The sequence below is a fragment of the Hypanus sabinus genome, chromosome 13, assembly GCF_030144855.1.
Source record: "Hypanus sabinus isolate sHypSab1 chromosome 13, sHypSab1.hap1, whole genome shotgun sequence".
NCBI classification, from domain to species: Eukaryota; Metazoa; Chordata; class Chondrichthyes; order Myliobatiformes; family Dasyatidae; genus Hypanus; species Hypanus sabinus.
Window position 1 is genome coordinate 107,976,228 of NC_082718.1, and position 21,103 is coordinate 107,997,330.

The 21,103-nt window shown below is 43.2% G+C and overlaps 1 protein-coding gene and 1 pseudogene across 1 annotated transcript in view; both read left to right on the forward strand.

The window, feature by feature from the left end:
• LOC132403422 (transmembrane protein 233-like) overlaps positions 1–11,037 on the forward strand; it is a 42,608-nt pseudogene extending 31,571 nt beyond the window's left edge.
• The window catches only part of LOC132404267 (uncharacterized), a 504,471-nt gene that overhangs the window by 454,706 nt on the left and 28,662 nt on the right, over positions 1–21,103 (forward strand). The window lies entirely within an intron of this gene.

Consider the following 21,103-nt stretch of genomic DNA (forward strand, 5'->3'; position numbering starts at 1 on the left):
AGTTTTTCCTTAACTCTGTCCTAAATGACCTACCCCTTATTCTCAAACCATGCCCTCTGGTACTGGACTCTCCCAGCATCTGGAACATATTTCCTGCCTCTATCTTGTCCAATCCCTTAATAATCTTATATGTTGCAATCAGATCCCCTCTCAATCTCCTTAATTCCAGCGTGTACAAGCCCAGTCTCTCTAACCTCTCTGCGTAAGACAGTCCTGACATCCCAGGAATTAACCTTGTGAATGTACTCAGAGACCTTTTACTTAGAGACTTGGCCTGGTTCTTGACACTATAGCTGGGGAAATGAAGCTCTGTGAGAACTTAAGACTCTTCAGTAAAATCACTTCTCATTTGTCTGAACTTGAGAGAATATGTCCAGTCTGCTTAACCTCTGCTCACAAAGCAAACTCAGGAAACACCTAGTGAATCTTTGCCATTCTCTCCTTTGCAAGAAAGTCTTTCCATAGTTTAGGAAACCAGTTCTGTACATAAACATGAGATTCTGCAGATGCTGGAAATCCAGAGTAACACACACAAAATGCTAGAGGGACTCAGCGGGTCAGGCCAGAATATGTGGGGAGGAATAAATGGTTAATCATCCCCACTCGCGTACCTCCTGCCTGATGGTAGTACTGAGAAGAAAGCATGGCCTGGATGGTGGATGCTGATCTCATGTGGCCTTGTAGATGTGCTCCATGCTTTGCCTGTGATGCACTGGGCTGTATCCACCACTGTCTGTAGAGTTCTCCACTCCAGCCTTTTGACTCTCTGCAGGGCACCTTTCTGAACTGCAATGGGATACTGTCCATCTGAGTGGGTGAGTGCAACTGCAACACTCAGCAGCATCTGGGGCCTCGGTGGCCCGATGGTGGAGAGAGCTGTAGCCATGATGCCACAGATGAACCCACCACTCTCCGTTCACTGGAGTCTCTGTATCAGCCATGATGCAGTTACTCAGAATGCTTAATTTAATGGCTTTGCTTAACCAGTCAAAACTTTTCTCTCTTCCTCCACCCTGCTGCAACTCTCTGTATCCACACCCCTCCCTCTCTGCGACTTAACAAAGGTAGGTTTGCTCAGTTTTTTCCATTCTGAGGAAGGATCGTTGAACTGTTTTGTGGTCTAACCACGAATTCTCAGCATTAAACTCCACTCTGGTTGCAAAGTTAAAGTGCACGGTGAGTTTGTCTGCTGACGCTGGCTTTTTGTCCTTCAGGCTCTGCACAGCTACAACAGGGGAGATTTTGATGGAGGAATGAAGCTGGGACACGTGGCCACACTGGTCTCCATTGCAGCGATTATTACTGGATTGATAGTGATTGCAATCTACTGCATTGTTCACTTCTCAATGGTAGGGACCTTCTCACTTTGTATTCTTTTTACCCCGGTCTGGTTTTGAACCAGATCTGTTATCGTAGAGTTTATGGGATAGTACACTTTTGAATAAAATAGTTTATGAATTTCTGCAGGCTGTTAAACTTTCCCACCCTGTACTCATCCATGCCAATGGTGTATTCCACTACAAATATACTGAAGATTACTTCCATGAGAAAGAACCAGTAGATAATGAAATAAAGCTAAAAAAAAAGACTGCTAGAGGAACTGGGTGGGTCAGGCAGCATCTGTGGAGGAAGGGGGATGGTCAACAATTTGGGCTGAGAGCCTGCTCCTGGACTGAGAGCGTAGTGGGTAGAGGATCCAGTGCAATTGGTTCAGGAACAGGATTTGATCTGAAGTTAGCAGGTGAACTTCATAATACTGAGCTGTTAAATACGAATTAGGTTACTGTACATGTTCCGCAGCTGGGATGCAGTAATCACATAGAGGCCAGGCGGGGTGTGTGGGGTGCAAACATGGTTCAAAGGAAACCATAAGACCATGAGGCAGACGATCTGAATTTGGCTCCTGTGGTAAACTATGTATACCTGTCTGGACACACCCCTCCGCTGACTGCTCCTGTGGCTCCTCCCATAGACCCCTTTATAAAGGTGATTGGGGACACTGCTCCCTCAGTCTTCAACATGGTCGTGCTCCCTTTTTGCTGTTTAATAAAAGCCTATCATTCACTTCCAGTCTCCTAGAGTTATTGATGGTGCATCAGCTCCATCATGGCTGGTTTATTATCCCTCTCAATTCCATTCTCCCGCCTTCTCCCCATAAAGCTTGCTGCCCTTCCTAGTCAAAAACCCTTCAACCTCCGCTTTAAATATATCCAATGACATGGCCCCCAAGTATTCCCAGTATATCCCATTGTTACTTGTGCGAAGTATGGAATCTGTGAATGTAAAACTGAGCCATATGGGTCAAGAGTGCTGCAGCCAGAATCGAGGGTGTTACAATTTCAGGGAAAGGGAAAGGAATATAATGGGACAATCCAGTCACAAGAAAGATGCTAGCCAATTCTGCCAATAACGTATTTCTTTTCGCTAGTTTTCAAGCAATATTTTGGAGTTAAAGAGGGATAGGGATAGTGGGTGACGCATTGTCATAGTTGGTAGGGCCACTGTCTCACAGCATCAGTTCAATCCTGATCTGGGGTGCTGTCTGCATGGAGGTTCCACGTCCTCCTGTCACATGGCTTTCCTCTGTAGGTCAAAGGTTCTTAACCTTTTTTTATGCCATGGATTCCGATCCAAGTTCATGGATCCTCTGGAATATATCCGTGGACCCCAGGCTGAGGACCTCTGCCCAATTCCTCCCACATCTCAAAGCCATTGGTAGGTCAATTGCCCCCTGTCAATTGCCCCTAGTATGTAGGTGAGTGGAAAAACCTGGGAGGAGTTGATGTGGGATAAAGAATACAAAATGGGATTAAGATAGGATCAGTTTAAATGGGTGGTTGGAGGACAGCCCAGACCTAGTGGGCTGAAGGGCTGGTTTCTGTGCTGTACCTCCCTATGGCTCTATGAGGAACAAGGTTTGCAATAAAGTTTACCACTGTGTATACAGTACCAATGCCTGTTGCCTGGGCTCACACATGGAGAGCAGAGACTGGCTGACATCTGAGGGGCACTACCCCTTCGCAGGCAGGAAGGTTGAGACAACATCACCTGTATTGAATTGTACCTCATTGGCTTTCAGACCTCTCATATGTTCCATTTCTGAGAGCAAACTGTGTAAGTAAACAGGGATGTCGTGTTAAATAGGATGTACTGCAGGATTTTTCACATCATCTACCACACTATGTCGCTGATCACTAAATAAATCAAGTTGTTCAAAGAGAGAGAACATATCATTGTTTTTTTGTGGGGGCCGAGAGGTTTCCCTTTGGTTCAGTGACCCTTCCGCTGAACTGGGGGGGAGAGAGTGGAGGGTTTAGTTTTCCAAGCAGAGCTGTGTGGGAGGACTGAGGTGCATTTGTGATCACTTTGCAATTCTTGCCATCTCCAACATGAATAACCACCAGTAAACCTCCTCTTCCATCCCCATTCCCTCCATTACCCTTTCCTCCCTTAGAACATTACAGTACAGAAACAGGCCTTTTAGCCCTTCTTGGCTGTGCTGAACCATTTTTCTGCCTAGTCCCACTGGCCTGCACCTGGGCCATATCCCTCCAAACCCCTCTCATCCATATACCCGTCCAAATGATGGGCTGTGAGGCTTTGGTGTAACTGTAGAGGATTACACCTTAGAGGGGATGAAGTGAACCAAATCCTCACAGAAGCCTGCATCGTCTTTTGACATTTCCTGCAATCCTCTCATTCAGGGTGAACACAGTGGAAGTTGGTGGGTGGGACATTCCAGGAGAAATCCCCACCCCTGGTGGCAGGAGGGTGCTGAGGTTTCTGTTACCAGGGGTAAGTGGGAGCGAGAGATGTGTCTGTGGAGGCCTTGGGGACCTGCTGATCTCCAGGACACTCAGTACACAAAGGAAATTCCCAATAACCCTCTGACTGATGTCCCCTCACTACTGACCTCCAGCCAAGCAAAATAAGTCCCATTATCCACTCTATTTGGGTTGCTTTTAGTACTATTTACATCAACTAAATTAACCATTACCCTCTGCTGATCTATATAACCAAACTGAAAAAGTAAATTTAAATTTATATAGTGTCTTTTCTGATCTCAGTATATCCATAAGCACTTTACAGTAAAGATGTGGGTTAAGGATGAAGGGGGAACAGTTTAAAGGGAACATTAGGGGGGGCTTCTTCACGCAGAGAGTGGTGGGAGTGTGGAATGAGCTGCCAGATGAAGTGGTGAATGTGGGCTCACTTTTAACATTTAAGAAAAACTTGGACAGGGACATGGATGAGAGGTGTATGGAGGGATATGGGCCAGCTGCAGGTCAGTGGGACTAGGCAGAGAAATGGTTCAGCACAGCCCAGAGGGGCTAAAAGGCCTGTTTCTGTGCTGTAATGTTCTATGTGAATCAGCTACAGTCCCCCCTGCAGTGTCACATGCTTTCATTGATCTTATGAAGTGCAGCCGCTATAGATTTGTGGTGACCAATCAGCCTGAGTCATTTATTACATAATTGAGAAATCAGATTCAGAAATTCAGATTGTTTATTGTCATTTAGAAACCACAAATGCAATGCAGTTAAAAAATGAGACAATGTTCCTCCAGAATGATATCACAAAAGCATATGACAAAACAGACTACACCAGAAAATCTACATAACGTTTGGCAATCCCCAATCCAGAGTCCGGAGAGGCTGCTGCGTATTAATATCACGCTACCGTCTTAGCACATTCCCTGGAAAGGAGCTCCAAATCCACCAGACAAAAACAAGACCTACACAAAACCACATAGTTACAACAGTGCAAACAATAGCATAATTGATTAAAAAAAAAACAGACTATGGGCACAGTAAAAATAGTCCAAAGATGCTAAAGGACCATCAAGAAACCATCACACAGTTTCCACAAGTCCCCAGGGTCCTGACAGACTCACCATCCCATGCCGACGGCAGAAGGGAATACCCCCACTATGGACTTCCACGGCGCCACCCGACTCAGCCTCGCAGATGCAGCACACAATAGAAGCTCCATCAAAACCAGCCTTGCAGAAGCAGGACACACCAAAAGCAACTTGACCGCAGCGGACTCCGAGTCCGTTGAACCTCTGAGCTTCCGACCATCCCCTCTGGCACAGCTTCTCTGAGCACCATCCTCTACGGCGACCTGCCAACGGCCATCGGCAATGCGACCCCGAGGACGGGGGGCCTGTTCTTCCCAGCAGAGACCCGGACCTCACAGCAGCAGCAGCAATTAAGGTTTTCCTGAAGATTTCCTGATGTTCCTCCATGTTCCCACGTCTGTTTTCAATCGATTATGATTGTGCATGGCACCCCGCTTCACAAATAACAGATAATCAGCTCTGGAGTGGCCGCTGCAAGCTGCGTCGCACCGCCATCTTGGAAGTTATAAGGATAGCACCTTAGTTCTATAGACTAGTGTCACTAGTCTGCCAGAGAAGAGGATTTCCCCACAGTAGATTCAACTGTAATTCAAATTGGGGTGCAAAGTATTTTGTTTTTTGTGCGATGTGAAGTAACAAGACAAAATACACTCAGTGACCATTTTATTAGCTACCTCCTATACCTGTTAAAGTGGCCACTGAGTGTATGTTTGTGGTCTTCAGATGCTGTAAACCACAACTTCAAGGTCAGGGATGCTCTTCTGCACACAACTATTGTAATATGTGGTTATTTGAGTTACTGTCACCTTCCTGTCTGGACAATCTCCTCTGACCTCTCTCATGAAAAGGCATGTTGGCCACAGGACTGCTGATCACTGAATGCTGTTTCTGCACCGTTCTCTGTAAACTCCAGAGACTGCTGTGTGTGAAACTCCCAAGAAATCAGCATTTTCTGAGATACTCAAAACACCCCTTCTAGCACCATTCCACAGTCATCCACAGTCAAAGTCACTTACTTCACATTTCTTCACCATTCTCTTTGGTCTGAACAACAACTGAATCTCATGACCATGTCTGCATGCTTTAATGCATTGAGTTGCTGCTACAGGATTGGCTGATTAGATACTTGCATTAACGAGCAGGTGTACTGGTGTATCTAGTGAAGTGGCCATTGAGGATATTTAGGTGAGAAAACATGAAATATGTTGGGACTGGGAAGAACATAGCCAGCATATGGTATGTTGGCCTTCATTATTTGGGGCATTGAGTTCAAGAGCTGTGAGGTCTCAAGTCTTGAGTCAAGTTTATTGTCATTTAACTTTATACATGTGTGTAACATATATAACCATATAATGTACATAGAAATGAGACAATGTTTCTTCAAACCTGGGTGTAAAGCACAGTAGAACACATAACACACGATAACTTATGAAGGTAAGGATAAAATTTACGGATCACACATAAATAACAAACTAAAGTGCATTAATATTAAATAATGGAAAGTATGGAACAGATTAACCAGTGACACTTCGAATATGATGCTGTCGGGTGTTTAGAAGCCTAACGGCCTGGGGGAGAAACTATTTCTCATCCTGACCATTCTTGTTTTTGTGCATCGGAGTCTCCTGCCTGATGGTAGACAGTCAAAGAGGATGCTGGATGGACGGGTGGGATCCTTAATAATACTAAAGACCCTGCGTACACAGCGCTCCTGATAAATGTCCCTGATGGACGTAGGGAGCTCTTGCAGTTCCATCAAACCATGGTTAGACCACACTTAGAATATTGTGTTTGATTCTGTTTGCCTCATTATGAATGAGGAAGTTTTAGAGATGGTGCAGAGGAAATTTACCAGGATGCTGCCTGGATTGGAGAGCGTGTCTAATGATGGGTAGGTTGAGTAAGCTGGGGCTTTTCTCTTTGGAGTGAAGAATGAGGGATGACTTGATAGAGGTGTGAGGCCTAGACTGAGTGGACAGCCAGAGACCTTACCCCCAGAGCAGTAATGACTAATACTAGGTGACATAATTTTTAAGTGTTTGGAGGAAAGTATAAGAGGCAAGTTTTTTTACAGAGAGCAGCGTTTCATGGAATGCCTGCAGAGGTGGAGGTAGAGATAGGTACATTGGGGACTTTTAAGAAACTCTTAGATAAGCACATGGAAGATAGAAAAATGGAAGGCTATGTAGGAGGGAAGAGTTGGTTTAACCTTAAGAGTAGGTTGAAAGGGCCTGTACTGTACATAATGTTCAATGTTTTCATACAAAATCAGTCAAGAAGGGGAAGATGCAACTGCAAATGAGAATAGATCCACTAATCCAGACCAGCCAGAAAATTAGATTAAAACCATCACACGAGAGTCAAAGGAGAGCTCACTTCGTTTTGAAACTGCGGCTAAATTATTAACACATTGATTGATACTGTCCTGGAAGTATCCACGACTGAAGATTCTTGAAGTGCAAGTCTCGGCTGGAAATACTACACCTGAACCTGATATTTTCCACAACACTTGTTCGGAAGCTCTTGACAGGAAGGAAGGACAGAAATCTAAATATATGCCAGTGGATGGAAGATGTGCTGAGTAAATTAGGAACAAAGTTATGAAGTGCTGATAATTGTCTCAAGAAAGTCACTCTATACTTAGAAGGTGAAGCTGGTTTGTTAGTGTCACTGTGGTTTTGATTTTCAGAACTATATAACCAGAGGTTCATTAGCTTTGTCAGCAGCCAGCACAACAAAGGCCTTGGTGATTGGGGAAAACTGGAGAATTATGCTCAGTTATACAAATTGCAAAGAACTGTCAATCAGCAGAATCCCGAACGTTTGTTAGCTTCTTTAAGGCAATGAATGTTAATCTTGTTAGTTATTCCCACATCTTCAATAAGGTGGTTGACAGCTTCAAGTTTCTGACATCCACCACACCAGCAACCTTCCCCGCTCCCTCTATACTGATGCTGTGATCATGAAAGCTCATCAGGTGTCTGAGAACATTCGGCTTGTGTCAGAATATTACAGCACAGAAGGAGGCCCTTCAGCCCACCTAGTCCCTATTGAACTATTATTCATTGACTTGCACCTGGACCATAGCCGTTCTCTTAAATATTGAAATTAAACCTGCATCCTTCATTTCTGCTAGTCGCTTATTCCACACTCTCATCACCCTCTGAGTGAAGAAGTTACCCCTCATGTTCCCTTTAAACATTTCACCTTTCACCCTTAACTCATGACGTCTGAAGCTTCTACAGACGCACAATAGAAAGTAATTGTCATGGGTATCATTCCAGTGGGTATGGCATAGCTCTGCTCTGCACTGTTGGAACCTGCAGAGTGGTGGCCACTGCTCAGTCTGTCACAGGCTCATCACTTCCATCCACCCAGTCCATCCTCACTCTGTGTGGCTTCAGAAAAGCAAACAGTATCGTCAAAAATGCCTGCCACTCTGGCCTTTATCTTCTGCCTTCTGGGAGGAGGTACAGGAGCTTAAAAGCCCAGATGTCCAGATTTAAGGACAACTTCTTCCCTGCTGCTATCATATTTCTGAACCAGTCACCTTTTTCACACCCCCTCCCCAAATTATCAGTCTCTTAATTCTACCTTTCTCGATTGTTCTGTTATTGTCACTATAGCATTTCTTTTGACAGGGCTTCAGAGAGCACTGCAGTCCTTGCATCAGTCTGTTTTGCACTGATTTTGCACATTAATGCATTGATTGTTACATTTATTATTGTTTAGGACATACTACATTATACAGGCCTTTCAGCCCATGATGCTGTGCCAAACTTTTATCCGACTCGAAGGTCAATCTAATCCTTCCCTCCCACATAGCCCTCATTTTTCTATCATTCATGTGCCTGCTTCTCTGCCTATACATGCCCCTAATGGATCTGCCTCTCTCACCAACCCTGGCAATTCAGTAATGTTACAAAGAACATCTGACTAGGCCCCAGCCGATTTGTATAGCTCACAGTGTCAGAGTACATGGGGATGGAGCAAGGGAAGATGACAACCGGGAAGGTAACTGAGACTTGGGAATATTGTAATTGTATATTCAAAGAAAAAAGGAAGACTTGTATTCATATAGTGCCTTCCTTATCCCTGTCAGAGCATGGCAGGTGTTTTCAACTCAAACAAACAAGCTGGAGGAGCTCAGCAGATCGGGCAGCATCTGTGGAAATGAGCAGTCGTTTTGGGCCAAGACTCTTCATTGGGACTGGTGTTTTACAGCCAATGAATCACAGTTGAAGTGGGGTCACTATTATGATGCAGCACTAAAGCAGCCAATTTGCCCACAGCCTCCCCTACAAACTGTAATAAATGTGAAAATGTGCCTTGGATAATATTGAGAGAAGGATAAAGTGTGGCCAGCATTTTGGGGAGGAATTCCCACTGTCCCTATAGCTCTTCAGTCACATCCCTCTCAATGTCTTTATGTTAGACCTCTACCCATTATGAACATAATGTGAATTTTCAACGTGGAGCAAAATGTTGTCCAGTGTAGCATGAAGCATTGGCTGCAACCTTGCCCAATCTGGGCAATAAGGCCAATCCCTATTTCAATGTATGAGGCAAGGCACAATGTCCTACAGCTCAGGTGAGTGGCAAAGATACTGCAAACAATATTTTTAATCAGATTGCAAGTGTTGGACAAAAGAGGATATGGGATTAAGCTATTGAAAGTTATCATGCAGACTTGGATGTCCCCCAAAGGCCGACAAAGTATGTGGGCCCACTGAATAGACTAAATGAAGAGTAAAACCCTCCAATAACTAAAAAAAAACAATTGTCTGGTGGGAGCAACACATAAAATGCTGAAGGAAATCAGTGCATCCAACAGGATCTCATTGAAACCAATTGAATATTGAAAAGCTGAGATAGTGGCCCTGGAGAGGATGTTTCCTGTAGTGGGAACAGAGGGCACAGCCTCAGCATATAGAAGGATGTCTCTTTAGAATGAAGATGAAGAGGCCAAGTCATTGGGGATATTTAAAGCGGAGGCTGATAGTGTCCATGCCGAATAACAGGACTAAACACATGCACTCATTCCTCAATCATACTTTAGTTTACACAAGGAAAAGAGCATGGCCCCGTCACCACATTTCTGAGGTCAGAACAGAAAAATACATTTTTTATATGGTATTGGCTAGCAGTTCCAGATATTGTCCATTTAGTAAACTGTATAAGTTTCAGTTCCTTACTCACAAGATCAATCACTATTCACTATGAAGTGTTAAAAGTCAATAGAAACTACAAGCTGAATAAGAATCTTAGGGTTGTATGTGCTGACATGTATGTGATCTGATAATAAATTTTTCTTTGAACTTTGAACCAATGTTACTTTGAAGTTAGTAAAGCAATTGTCCCTTGGTTGGTGTGGGTTTACGTGCTTTCATTATCGTGTCTTTAGTAAGTGAAAGTGGCTCCGGGAATCTGCTCTGTAAGGGGAGGCTCTGCCCTTCAAAGACCTTTCTTGCCTGGGCTGTCTGCACTCTATTTGCAATCTATCCTTGCCTGGCCATTATGTTAACCCGTGCAACTTCCACAATAGCTTCTTGATTACTAAGGGTGTCAAAAGGAGAGGGCAGGAAAACTGGTTTGAGAGAGATAATACATCAGCCATGATGGAATGGCAGAGACTTGATGGGCCAAATGGCCTAATTCTGCTCCTATGTGTTATGGTCTTACAATGTGTGGCAATGTCAGACCTGATGTGTTGCTCCAGATTTCCGGCAACTGCAGAATGTCGTGTTTATAATTGTCTGGTGGGTGGATGAACTATCTGGATTGGCCTTAAATATTGTCATATTTTATTGATGACAATATTTGAGCAGCTTGTTGAAGTTTAATGTAAGCAGATATTGCTGGAAATGTAGACCAGCTAAATTTCTGAATCTAATGGCTGGGTTATACTAGATTTGGAGAAATACGGAAATGGGTAGCACACAATGCCAACAGCCAAAGATGGACTTGATGTTTATCCCACTTCCCAGCATTCGTTGTGTTACTTTGCACCTTAAGACTCTTCAAGAGAAAATTCAAGTACTTCAGAGAGCCATCCACGTACCCCTTAATAACCTTGCATCACACCATGACTGATTGCTGTGGCTTTCTGACATTTTCTGCTCCTGTGTTGGTCATTTTTAACCTATTTGCTTGTTTTCCCTCTGCAGCAGCAGTGAGCAGCCGATCACTGAGAAAGATTGAGTGATTTGAAAACTCTCCAGCAGCAGCCTGATGAAAATGGAATTATGTGTAATTTGTGCCTTTCAGATACAGTTTATGCAGTTGATATGATTTCTCTTTTTTAGCTGGCTTGAGGTCAGATCTTCTTTGTTTTAATATAAATTGATTACTATCATTAGGGAATGGAAAATTTGATTAATTTATATTTTAATAATTTATAACAATAGAAATCTCAGAAAACACTTTTTCCATTAAACTTGGAAGCTGGATAACATAGGAACACATGAGAAACAACATAATTTAGCGATATTATACTAAAGACATTAAATCTCATATATACTTAACACCAGAATTAATCTAAGGACTACCCTATGCAGACAATCAAAATATTTGACTTATATTTAATGCCATATATACTTTCATTGTGTTTGAGAACTGTATGATTTTAATATGAAACTAATCCCTTCTGTTACCCTTCCAGCAATAACAGGTGATATTTGTCAAATTTGTACAAAGTTTCTGTCTGTATTTTAACAGAAGTTGAAACTCCTTTTAAGATAAATGTTACTTTGAAGACAAGATTTCAGGTGCAAATGTTAAAATCTTTTAAGCGTGTGTTAAAAGAGGTCAGTTTTAAACAAGTCTACTTTTAATTCATTATTTAATGGTTGAAATAATTTAATGTGGTGCATCATCCACTGTTTCTAATGAGTGCATTAATGTTAATGTCTACTAGAAATCATTGTATAAACCCCATGACTGTGTACACCTTGAACTCGGCTCAAATAGATCCTGATATTCTTTTATGAATTTATCGTGGTTCATGGCTGGGATGACAGCGTATGTTGTCCATTCCCCATTATCCTAAGTGATGATAGTCACTCATCTAGAACTGCTGCAGTCCATTCGGTGAACTTGCTACTTCCATCAGTGGTCCAGCAATTCACCCCCCTGCCAAACAGTGAAAGCACTGTCACCTGGCAAAACTCCTAGAGGAATAAGCTTTAGAAATACAAAATGGTTCAAAACATCATGTTGGTGATAATACGGTACAGCTGGACTTTCAGACTGAGCTGAGAGGAACATGCTCAGCCCCACCTCAATAAACTGCTGTAGGTAATTTAGTTTACCCAGTATCCTCAGTTGTCACACCATGCAACAAAGAAAGACTGACAGCAAGTTGTGGGAATAGAGAGTGTTATTCTTGATTTTTGCTTACAAGTTCAATTCTCTTCCAGAATTCAGGAAGTGCAATTTAATTATCTTTTCTGTGTGTTACTTGTAAATAAACTAGTGACTCTGGTTTATGTTACTTACAGGGTGTACAGTTTCATCAAAACTAAAATAGAGACTTTTCTTTAAATATGAACTTCCTGGGGGAGATATGCAAGGTCCAGGATTACCTGTTGAGCTTGTGCAAAATGTGAGTGAAGAGTTTGCCTTGAGGTTACCGAGAGACACAGTGTGGATACAGACTCTTCACTAACCACCATCACATCACATTAATTCTCAACACTTTTCCAGATTCTACCCCTCAACTACACACTAGGGGCAATACACAGCAGCCATTTCATCTACAAACCTGTCTTCAGCATGTGGGAGGAAGCCCACACAGTCCCAGGGAGAACATGCAAACTCCACACAGACAGCATTAGAGGTTAGCATTGAACCTGGTTCTCTGGTGAGGCAGCAACTCCACCAGTTACAATCAATATTGTGTATTTGGGTTTATCAATTATTGCTTTATCTCATGTCTTCATAAGACCATAAGATATAGGAGTAGAATTAAGGCACTTGGCCCATCGTGTCTCCTCTGCCATTTCATCACAATTTACAGAATTGCTGAATGATACGAATCAAGTTGGATTCTTTAAAAAGACTGCTGCATTATAAAATGCCAAATGCTCCACTCAATCCCTTATAAACTAACTCCCTCTTGAGAGAGAGAGGGGTGTGGAGACAGTGATGGCAGCAAAATAGAGGGAGGGTGCATGTCCGTGGTGAGTGGGCTCACATCAGGTACCAGTGACTCTTACACGCAGAATGGTGGGTGTAGAGAATTAGTCTGCCCTGTCCAGTGAGAAGCTGCCCTTGCAGCAGAGAAACAGCACCTGGACATAGTCCACAATGCCTTTGTAGCTCATCTGGATACTTATTAAATGTTGTGAAATACCTCCCTCCAACACCCTCTCAGCAAAGTGTCCCTGAATGCAATCACCCTCTGGGTGAAAAGGAATTCTTTAGATCCTTCCTACTATCAAGCTGCAGTCAGCAATTAATCATCCAACCCACATTTTTGGAATATGGGAGGAAATGTACATGCTCATGGGGAAAACTGAAAATTCCACACAGACAGCACCAGATACAGGCTGCATCTCCACACATGCCCACCACCCCCCCATAGAATCCAAACAAAGAAATGTCTGGTAGAAACCAAGAAAACTGTAAATATAAACTGTATTATTCCTACAAGAATCTACCACAAAGCGATGTTGACTGTATTCCAGATATGAATTCAGTGGTGACTGGAAGAATCAGCGTGAAGTTCTGCTGCACTGAGCCACGAATTTCATGCAATACCAATGAAACCATCCTGTTACAATCAAGCAGAGAGAAAATGAATAAGGTTGACTTTGCTAATAACATGAACATATTTGTAAAAAGAGAAATGCACTGTAATATAGGCAAATATGGAATCTTCATGTGCACTGGGTGACGTAATTGGAAAGCTGAACAAAGCAGTCACAGATGTTCCAGCAAATCTTTGCATTTCTCTACATTTGCTAAACCCATACTGTTTGTACATGCTGAAACACATATAAACAGTGTGGGTTTAACAAATTCAGAGTGCTTGATGGCTCTGGACCTCTACTCCCTGGAACTTAGAGGAATTTGGGAGAGTGGGAAATCTCATTGAAACCTATCAAATATTGAAAGAGCTAGATAGAGTGGATGTGGAGAAGATGCAGGGAGTCTAGGATCAGAGGGCACAGATAGAGTGGATGTGGAGAGGATGTTTCCTATAGTGGGGGAGTCTAGAACCAGAGGACACAGATAGAGTGGATGTGGAGAGGCTGTTTCCTATAGTGGGGGAGTCTAGGACCAGAGGATACAGATAGAGTGGATGTGGACAGGATGTTTCCTATAGTGGGGGAGTCTAGGACCAGAGGACACAGATAGAGTGGATGTGGAGAGGCTGTTTCCTATAGTGGGGGAGTCTAAGATCAGAGGGCACAGATAGAGTGGATGTGGAGAGGATGTTTCCTATAGTGGGGGAGTCTAGGATCAGAGGACACAGATAGAGTGGATGTGGAGAGGATGTTTCCTATAGTGGGGGAGTCTAGGACCAGAGGACACAGATAGAGTGGATGTGGAGAGGATGTTTCCTATAGTGGGGGAGTCTAGGACCAGAGGACACAGATAGAGTGGATGTGGAGAGGCTGTTTCCTATAGTGGGGGAGTCTAGGATCAGAGGGCACAGATAGAGTGGATGTGGAGAGGATGTTTCCTATAGTGGGGGAGTCTAGGATCAGAGGACACAGATAGAGTGGATGTGGAGAGGATGTTTCCTATAGTGGGGGAGTCTAGGACCAGAGGACACAGATAGAGTGGATGTGGAGAGGATGTTTCCTATAGTGGGAGAGTCTAGGATCAGAGGACACAGATAGAGTGGATGTGGAGAGGATGTTTCCTGTAGTGGGGGAGTCTAGGACCAGAGGACACAGATAGAGTGGATGTGGAGAGGATGTTTCCTGTAGTGGGGGAGTCTAGGACCAGAGGACACAGAGAGAGTGGATGTGGAGAGGATGTTTCCTATAGTGGGGGAGTCTAGGACCAGAGGATACAGATAGAGTGGATGTGGAGAGGATGTTTCCTATAGTGGGGGAGTCTAGGACCAGAGGACACAGATAGAGTGGATGTGGAGAGGATGTTTCCTATAGTGCAGAGAGTCTAGGATCAGAGGACACACCCTCTAAAAACAAGAACATCCCTTTAGAACAGAGATGAGGAGGAATTCCTTTAACCAGCAGATAATGAATTTCTGGAATTTATTGCCACAGGCAGCTGTGGAAGTGGGTACATTTAAAGTGGAGGTTAATAGATTTTTGACTAGTAAGGACATCAAAGGTTACAGGGAGAAGACAGGAAAAGGGGTTGACAGTGATAATAAATCAGCCATGATGGGATGGCAGAGCAGACTTGATGGGCCGAAAGGCTTAATTCTGTTCCTTTAAGGTCATATGCATGTTCACCAATACAGGCAGAATGACCCAGGCTAAAGTTCTATTAATAGCCATTGCAAAAATAGGACTGCAGGGTTCAAGTTATAAAGAACTGGATAGGCTGGGGCATTTTTCCCCGAAGCCAAAGCGGCTGAGAGGTGATCTTGAATTTTAAACCTAGAAGGGCACAGGTAGGGTAATGGTCACTTTTTTCCCCAGGTAGGGAAGTCCAAAACTTAGAGAGCATAGGTTTAAGGTAAGAGCTGAAAATTTTAAATGGAGACATGAGGGGCAAGCTTTTCACACAGAAAAGCTGATACAATGAGCTGCCAGAGGAAGTGGTACAATTGCAAAGCTTAGAAGGAATTTAGACAGCAGGTACACGAATAGGATGGTTCAGAAAGATATCAGGCAAATTAAACAAACTTACTTCCTACAGGAGAATGTTAGAAATATCATGGACTACACACACGTCCAATGAAGTTCTCAGAAGAGCCCAAGCAGTTATATCACTCATACCAACAATAAGAGAAAGACAACTCAGATTCCGAGGACACATCATGTGGAAAGATGAACTAGAAAAATTCACACTCCCTGGAAAGATCAAGGGGAACAAAACTAGAGGAAGACCTCAGCTTCTGTACATCAAAAGCCAGGCCAGGTGGCTCCACATCGAGGAAATGGAAGTCATCCAAAGAACAAGGGATAGATCTGTATGGAAAACCATGGTCACCAACGTCTGCATTGGATACACTACCTAGACAGACAGACCTTCAAATAATGCCTTTCATTATTTCAAGTTGTCCTAAAGCTCTTCCTTTAATCAAGTAACATTTTCAAATGCAGACAGTCATAAGATTGGAAGCAAAATAGCTCATTATGCACATCTTTTCCATAGTCACTGATTACTGTGAATGGTCCATGAACACTACCTCACTATTTTGATCTTTTTGTATGTATTTTTATGTATTTCTAATTGTAGTTTACAATTTTTAATGTATTGCTCTGTAGTGTTGCTTCAAAACAAATTTCATGGCATGTCAGTGAAAATAAATCTGACACTCATGAGTTAGACTAAATAATCTCAGTGAGGGACAAATGTTGGCTAGGAAACTAGACGATCTGCACTACTTCTCTTTAAAATAATATTACATTGGAAGTCTCACAGTACTATGAGTTTAGATTTGGCAGTTCATCATTCCTTGACATTAGTGCCCAGTACTGTGAGAGCAAGTCCGGGGACTGGGTCTGACCTTCCAACTCAGGACTCAGGAGTAAGAGGAATACCACTGAGCCTCTGATATCTCGGTCTGCAGTGGGATTCAGCAAATGGAGAATATTTATATACTGGGTTGAGTGGCAGTGGCTTATCAATTTGCAAGTTTTTAAGTGTGGAAGAAGTTGCGTGTTGTTGCCTGCAAGCTGCTGCTGTTAATGGCAACAACAGATGCAGAATTGCTGCTCTCAGCTTGTGCGCTGGTGTCAGTGACTGGAGCTCAGGGGTAGAGACAGGTGCTTTCATGCATATATGTTAAAATTTGTATTTTGATATGTAATCCTATCACTGATTCAACTAACTATAGCAAATTGTGTCACAGTGAAGAAAATTTCTGCAACTCATAAACTAAATCAATTGTTTGCACGCATTAACTGCAACCTTACACGTTACTATCTATTAGTAAACAAACTAGCTCCTTATGGGTCCTGGGATGTAGAGAGGCGGATTAATTGGTACTTTAACAGAACACGCTTGATGCACTGAGTTTTGTACAAGCTAAGCTAATTTTAACGTCCTCTGTTACCAGTCAAAAGGTCAGTATGAAGAGCAAGAAAAATTAAAGAGGGTAGGATTATCTCAGTTCCCAAGTTCTCTCCTGTGCCCTGGTGCTAATTGTGAGCTTGAGTCATGTAACACTGAAAGACCATCATACCGCAGAACATGATTAATTGACAGTTCACCAGAGTCCCTTCCCCCTCTGGTGACCATTTCAGCAGATCCCTTCACACTCTATAAGAAGTTGGTTGCTGCTGATCACTGTGAATGTTCAATGACTTGTTTATTTTAATTGGCTACAGTTGAACCACTGAAGCAAGCTGGATATCTCTCTTGCAGCTGACTGTGTAATATCTCAAGAATGCCTAGTGATGTGATTCAGAGTAACATCAGTTCTGCCGGGGGTAAGAAACAGTAGAGCAGATAATGTCCTTCCTTGCCCCAACTCCAATCCCACACTGCCCTTTCCCAGAGGGACTCCTGGACCATAAGAATGCAGTCACCAGCGCAGCCTCAAGGGGAAATCTGGGAAGGCTGCCAGTTTCAGAATTCTGTGGTACTTAGAATAAGCACAAATGCAATAGGTTTTAACTGAGGAACTCTAAGGAAGCAAAGAGGAACAGCCGACCAGTATACTTGTTTACAGTTGCACGATGAAACTTCACAGTTTCAAAAACTAATCTGTCTACTTTCCCCTTCTTAACAACCCTTTTATTTATTTGGCGTAATGTAGGTGTCACTGGAAAGGCCAACATTTACTACCCATCTATACTGGCCTGAGAACATAGGGATGAGCCACTTTTATTGAGTTGCTGCAGGCTTTCTACTGAAAATACTTCCGCAGCATTGATGAAGTCTTCTTCATAAGCAGCAGCATAAATCCATTACAGCTAATTACTGCCAAATCAATCAAAGTGAAGGACTATAACATTTAACCAGCACCTTCCTCAGTGCTGTCTTGTTTGGGTTTCTTTACGATTACTTGAATGATATATAGACCAGACTGCAAGACATGATTAATTGACAGTACACAGCCTCAGTTCAGAGGGGGTGTCTAAGAACGGAGATAGAAGGAATTTCTTTAACCAGAAGGTGGTGAATCTGTGTAATTGTGTGCCATGGGCAGCTGTGGAGACCAAGTTTTTATGTATGTTTAAAGTAGAGGTTGATAGATTCTAGATTGGTCAGGGCACGAAGGGATACAGCAGGAGATCGGGGCTGAGAGGAAATATGGGTCAGCCATGATGAAATGGCGGAGCAGAAATGATGGGCTGAATGGCCTAATTCTGCTCCCATATCTTATGGTCTACTTGACTTATGGTCTACTTGACCATGGCTTGTTCAAACATGGACTACAGAGCTGAATTGAACAGATGAAGCAAGAGAGAGACTGCCTTTAGAATCAAGGGGCACTGATACAACTTAATGCAGAGGGAGATCACTCTAACGGTTGGAAACACAGCTTGTACAGAGAAAGATGGATGTGGTTGTTGAACTGGGATCTTGTAACACAGACTGATCACACAAGCAGTTCCTCCAGGCAGTAGCATGGGTCCCACCATTTTCAGCTGTTTCAACAGCATTCCTTTCTCTGAAGTCAGCAACAGCAACTTACCTGCTTCCTACACACTCCTTGTCAGAGAAGCAGTCCCTGCCTGAATCAGCAAGGTGTGGACAACAAGGGCTGATAAGTGGCAAGTAACATTAGTGCCAGGCAATGGCCATTTCCAGCAAGAGAATCTAGCCATATACCCTTCACAATCGGAGTTATTCTGCTAGCCAAGTGCCTCACATCAATACAGACCAGAATCTCAACTGGATCAGCCAAGGCTACAAGAGCAGCTCAGAGACCGAGTGAGTGACTCACCTCCCCACAGTGCTCAGCTTTTCCATCACCTACAAGGCACAAGTCAGGTGCAGGATGGAATACTCCCCACTCACTGTAGCTGACTGAATGAAGCACCAGAATCAGGTATATTGTCACTGACATACAGTACACTGCAAAACTCTTAGGCATGGTGAGGGTGGAACGTTGCAGGAGGGGTGTGGGACAGTAGCAGAGAAGGTGTTGTTATTGTATGCTTAATTTTGCACTGTTTTAATGTTCCTCATTGGGATTTGGGGTTTTTAATTTGTAAAATGTTTTGAAAAACTAATTTAAAAAAATTTAAAAAAAGAGGTGTGCCAGGGTGGGTGTGTGGGTGCAGACACACCCAGCCCTGAGACACCAGGTACGGTCACTTGATTCCAACAATCGGTTTATTGATCATTACTGGTAGTGTCACTGATGCGTCCCATTCCCTTCCCTTTTCCCAACCACGATTCCCCTCTCCCTGACCCCTCCCCACTCGCAGTCTGCAAGAGACCCAGCTCACAATCAGATTTATCATCACTCACATATGTCATGACAGTTTTTGTGCAATACTTGAAATTACTACAGTAGTGTACAAAAGTCTGTGACCATTACATAGTATTGTATGTTGTGAACTTCGATATTTTGTCGCAGCAGTACAAAGTATAAATATTTACTATGTTACAATGAAAAGAATAATTCTAAAGAGGAACAGTGAGGTAGTGTTCATGGACCATTCACAAATCTGACAGCAAAGGGGAAGAAACTGTTCCTAAAATGTTGATTGTGGGTCTTCAGCTCTTGATGGTAATAATGAGAGTATGTCCTGGTCTTTCATAATGGATGCCTCCTTCACAACAGATGCTGCCTGCTTGAGGCGATGCCTTTTGAAATCTTCTCGGTGGGGAGGCTCATGTCAGTTATAGAACTGGCTGAGTCGACAAGCCTCTGCAGCTTCCTATGATCCTTCACACCAGGCAGTGATGCACCAGTCTGAACGCATTCCATTGTACATCTGTAAAAACTTTCTAGTCTTTGATGACGTAACAAATCTCCTCAAACTTCTGAAGAAGTCGAGCTGCTGAAGTGCCTTTTTTGTGATCGTATCAATGCAAAAGGCCCACGACAGATCCTCTAAGGTGTTGGTGCCCAGGAACTTGAAGCTGCTCGTTATTTCCACCGCTGACTCCTCAGTGAGGATAGATGTGTGAACCCTCAAGTTCCCCTTCTGGAAGTCCACAACCAATTCCTTGGTCCCGATGATGTTGAGTGCAAGGCAGCTGTTGTGACAGCACTCAAATCCAACTTACCTACCTCATTGCCATTCTGCCAACAACTGGTGGCATTGGTGAAATTTTAGATGCCATTTGGATTGTGCCTGGTCACACAGTCACGAGTGGAGCAGAGAGGGTAAGCAGAACCTTCAAGATGCTCAACCTCCATCCAGGACAAAGCAGCACACTTGACTGGCATCCCATCTATCACAGTAAACACCAACTTCCTCCACCACTAGTGCAGATAATGGGGAAATCTACTAAGTGAAATGAAGGTTTCAGGCACAGCAGAACACCACCACCTACTGGTTCCCCTTTGAAATGCATACCACCCACACTTGGAAATGCCACCAGTTTTTCAACATCGCTCTCTGACTCCTGGGACTGCCCACTCAATGCCAACAACGGAATACCTTCAACAGAAGGACTGTAGCAGTTCACCAAAACCTTCTCCAAGGCAACAGGAATGAGGAATATGCACATTGACAGCAAAGCACACATCAGAAAACTAATCTTGAAAACTGCTGAATGACATTTAAACAGGCTGTTGGGCAGGATATTGATGCTCTGCTTGACACTAATGACATAAAAGACCAGCAGAGTGAGAGAACATAGAACATCACAGGTCCTATGGGATGTGTGTGTCATCCTTTAATGTGTCAGCCTTTTAACCCACTCTAATATCAATCTAACCCTTCCCCTCCTATATAGCTCTCCATTTTTCTATCTTCCACGTGCCTATCTAAAAGTTTTTTAAATGTCCCTAATGTATCTATCTGCCACTACCATTACCCCTGGCAAAGCATTACATACACCACTTCTTTTTCATCTCTGACACCCCCCTTGCTCCAATTGCCTTCAAATTATGCCCCCTTGTATTAGCTAGTTGCACATTGGGGAAAATAGTGTCTGTCTATCCAGTCAATTTACCCTTTTTTC